Source organism: Wolffia australiana, chromosome 9, assembly GCF_029677425.1.
Source record: "Wolffia australiana isolate 7733 chromosome 9, ASM2967742v1".
NCBI classification, from domain to species: domain Eukaryota; kingdom Viridiplantae; phylum Streptophyta; class Magnoliopsida; order Alismatales; family Araceae; genus Wolffia; species Wolffia australiana.
Genome location: NC_135843.1, coordinates 5,327,559 through 5,332,763, shown reverse-complemented (window position 1 = coordinate 5,332,763; position 5,205 = coordinate 5,327,559).

Here is a 5,205-nt window from a genome sequence, read left to right as displayed (position 1 = left end):
TTGTTATGTACCAACATCACATCACACCCGTACAGTCTCTAATCATGTCTTACCACCTTCACGTTGTAGTCTTATTGTTAACTTACTTATCATTTACCTTATATGATTCAGTCTTTACCTCACTACTGTCATTCTTCGTGGTATCTTCACTTCATTCTTGCATTCACTTAGTCTTCTCACATCTTAAATATTATCATCTACTAAGTACTATCATCATATTAATTAGAGTACTAATTACCACTATCTTGCCTTGCATTTTCTTGTCACTTGACATAGTATTTTATAAATATCTCATTTCATCACAATAATCGCTATTTTAAGAATATTAATCATTATCCTTAATCAGTGTTCCCTGTCGAGACGATCGGTACTCATCACTAGCTAAAATTAGGAAGTTTGTACATGTCTATATTTTTATTGAATAATATCAAAAATACCAACGATAAATTAAAACCCTAATCTTTAAGATTATCAAATAGTACAATCTAAACTTCATTATATGATAAGTATGGCTAATGATGTGGCCATTGGTGTACATATACCAATGATAGATTGTGGGTGCACTTTAGGGAAATAGTCAACTCACTTGATCCATATGAACTCCTGAACGGTATACACCTAAATATTTACCAGCTTGATTCATGTCATGCTCATAAAAGTGTTATGTTGACCTAAGACTCGAAGGAAGTATTGTATATAGATGGCTCTATCATAACTATGGTGTATGGGTTTCTAATCATGTTTATATTTTTTTTGAATATTTTTTTATAACACAAATTTTATTAAGGTGATTGAGTGGTGAAGATGGGATCATCAGCCCTTGGTATTGAGGATATTGACTTTAGGAAGAAGATGCATTCAATTCCTAGCCAGGGTAGTGGAGATATTGGATTGGATTATTTGTAATGGTTTCCCATTAGGCATGAGTACTAAATAAATGATATATTAGGGTTTAATCATTAGCATACCCTCAATCATTTGAGAGTCTCACACGGATGAAGGATTATACCTATATAGTAACTGATGATGTCAAAGGTTCCATGAGAGAGTTCAATCACTACTTTGTATATTTTAGAGCACAAGGTGTAGCTTGGCACCCCATGGGCTGGAAAGTTAACCTATCGAGTGGATTAAATTTATCCTTGATTAATTAATCTTGATGTCAATGGTAAGTGAGTAGGCCACTTCAAGCAAGAGTGATTGATGCAGATTGAAAGTCACTTTTGGAGGTATTGTACAAAGTTTCTATCTAAAACCCTAAATTTTTTCACACTGCTAAAGTCATACTTCTGGTCTGCCTTTCCACAAAAGAAATGGCTGTCACTTCAAGAAACTGGAAAAGAAGTATTTCACCACCTAGTGTTTTTTTAGGTAAAGTGTAATACCCCGAGGAAGGCAGTAGAATAGTGGAGGTTACGAAAGAACTGTTTAGCGCTCTAAGTTGAACAAATTCTCCACATATGATCAAAGTACTTGATGGAAACTTAGAAATGCTCAAAAAATGTTCTTTGAGAGCCTTAATGTAAACTTATGAGATTCCGAAGGTTATCCGTGCAATGGATAAATTTCAACAACCAAAATATCAGTTGGGTCATGAAAGCTGGTGTTTTCTTTGTTCTGACTAATTTGGCATTTTCTAAATAATTTCATGTTATTCTATGATATTTTTGTTACATTGATTTTGGATTTAATTGCATCTTTCCTTGAGACTATGTGCTCCAATATTGAGGGCAAAAGATCCCATATTGACCATACAAATACCTTTGGGGACTTGTTTCTAAATCCAAGCTAAAATGGTTTGGAATATCATAAATGTAGATTGTAGATCATTGTCAAAACATAACCGTCCATCCATAATGTGACATTAGTATCTCAAGTTTGACCACATACACAACCATGACATGAATCAACATGATTGATTCTAGGTGTCATTCAAGGATTCATATGGATAACTTCAGTGAACTCTTTTCCCAAATAGTGTTGGGCTCTATAGGCATTGATCTAGATGAACATAAGGATTTCATGCAATGTAAGAGTTTAATGGAATCATAAAAATATCAATAAAAACATGAAATAAATCACCTATGCATGGATCACATCCGTGGTTTCTTGGATCCTCGAATTGAGCTTCTCAAGTGTGCGGACCCTAGATGTATCCATGTGGTCCATGGCATATCAAATCTCCTCCTTTGCTATGACGACCACCATTCACCCTCTATCATCCTCGTTACACCATCATGTTTGCATCTTGAGTGGAGTGGAGGTATGGGAAGAAGGGAGAAGAAGAGTAAGACCCCTTAACAATTCTGGCATGGGTGAATTTCGTTCAAGGCCTTCCCCTATTTATACCAAGGAGGTATTTTTTTATAAAACCCCTAAACTTAAGTATATCTTCTGACTAAAACACCAATTTCATGTGACCCTCTAGGCCCATGTATCAGTCTATTTAAAAACTATAGTGGCCCAATAACCATTATTGGCCATCCTAATTTATTAATTATATCATATATATATATATATTAATGTTGGATAAATTTAAATCAATCGATAGGTTGAGTCTCCAACCCGTGGAGTGTCAAGCTACACCTCGTGCGCTAAAAGATACAAAGGAGTGCGTATCGACTCGCTCTTGGAACATGTTTGTCATTAGTTACCATGATTGTATAGTTCCTCATCCACTTGATCGTCTTAGGATAACTTAGGGTATGGTATACTGTGAAATCCTAATTGGTCATGATAGTTCGTACTGATGTGTTCAGAAACCTTTGGAGAACTCTAATCTGATATTTCACTACCTTGTCCAAGGACTTCCTCACATCATCTTCCTTCAGTTGTCTCCTCTCATAGCAAGGGTGGACAATCACATCTTGACCACTCAATCGTCTTCGTGATTTTCTTGATGTACCCCAACTAAGACTGTTTGGAATCCCATTATTGGAGACTTATATGGTCATAGTCAAAGTAAAATTGTTCATCCATAAAACATCTTCGATGTATCAGGTCTAAGGACCACTTATACAACCATGACGTGAATCAACCTGATTGATATTTTGGTATGATATCTTTAAAGAGCGCCCATTATATATCCGTAGTGCCCCCACACTAATGGCTACGAGATCGTACATACTCATCATATGAGTGAGGGTAGATAGCGTTATTTCATCTGAATACGTCGATGTCCTTATTGAGTATCCTTTGAATATAATATTTATAACACACGCCTAAAGACTATCGATATCCATATTATGATCTCATCATAATTCACCAAGTTTGACCATGTATTCATGGACGTCATTATAAGCATCACCCGTGCAGTATGAATATGTTCTATTAATGAGCATGTAATGAGATATGGAATGTGTGATTGGCTTGCTGGCCATATACACTTCCATCAAAGAGAATAATTTTTCCGTCTTTAGTGTCTCCACACTAGTTGTCTAATATCATCATGAGAGGGGGACTAGACAATATTGTGTTAGACAATATTGTGTTATCCGAATATTGTTATGTCCATCTCTAGTTTCCTTATAATAGAAATATTTAGAACACATGTTTAAAGACTATAATGAATATATGTTTTCATCATAATTATCCTAGTCATTGCATGTATACTTGGACTTTACTTATGGCGATCATAAGTGAATTCTAATGAATATATTTAATCCAATTCAATTGATGTATATATATATTTAATGATTTAGATATATTAATTTAGAGTGTAAAGAAAATGGGATAATTGAGCTGTGTAAAGTGTGCTCGGTGTGCATGCCACATATAATTCCAAAATTTTCAGCATTACTTACATGTACATTGGTTATGGAAAAAACTATTTTTTAAAAAATGAAACTTATATAATGTAATTAGTTGAATAAATATCCGTTTACAGGATATGTTGTCATTAATTTGCACTATTACTTCTTACTTGAGATTTCATTTACATCTAAAAAAAAGGCCTCAAATTTCTAAAAAATGAGAATAATAATCACCATATATCCAAGAAATATTGAGATGAAAAATAAAATGCCAAAATTTAAAAAATGCATAACTAACTTGCCGTAAAAAAAATTAAGATGAATTAATAGTCCACAAATATCAAGAAAATATTATCTTTCACTTGCATAATTACTAGAACCAGTTTATTATAATACAATTAATTTTATAAAATTTTAAAAATATAAATTACGATTTTTTCTTAGTATATATAGATGTACATAGGTTGATGGTCACACAATCATGAGCATCACCATGAATATATATGAATCTTGATAAATTTATCCTACTGTGTTTTTTAAGAGTTGAAGCCTCAATGTACAAAAGGGGGTGGTTGAATATATATCAACATAAATTTTCATTTTAAATGTGGATTTTAATTTTTATTACTCAGTAATTGAATCCTAGACATTGGTTTCTAGAAGAGTTACAAGCAGTTCAACCGCAATGTACTGAGGAACTAAATTGGGATCACATATCCTAGGCATAACTAATGTCATAGTAAGCATATAATAGTAGTAGTACCAAAAGATGAGGATACACCACTTTTTACTATTTTGTGATATTCAGGATTACAGTTGTGTGCGGAATGCATCTCTTGGATTAGTATTCCTTCAACTCCTTTCCACTTACCTCAATGACATGGGTCGACAACTCTATTTTCTTATGTAGATTATGATATAAGATATGGAATATTGTACATGTTTTTTTTAATAAGTTTGTCTAGTTTTCTCATCAAAGTATAAGGTATAAGATAAGTATATATTTTTAAACGTTCTATTTATTCATATTATCACGTTTTCAATTTATCATATAGCCCTACTCTTACAATGCCCCTAAAAATATGCTGTTATAATAAAGCATAATCACAATAAAAATAGGGAATTATTATACTGCCAAAATATATAAAGTTCTTTCTACCAATAAAATTCTCATCCTAGCCTCTACAACATATCCTTCCCCAGAAAATCCTTTATTTCATTTTTATTTATTCTATGAATAAATCTGTTCAAATGAATGAATTTAGTCATATTTTACTATTTTTTAGGGTTTTATGTGTTTCACGACTTAGATAGTTGAAATACGTTCTCTAGGTTAATACTACTCATAGGCAGAATAAATAAATTAATAGTCAAGCATATGTTGCATTTGAAAAGGTGAAAGTACATATTGCTATCCATAGACTGCATTTAAAATTGTGTTACTGTCTACATC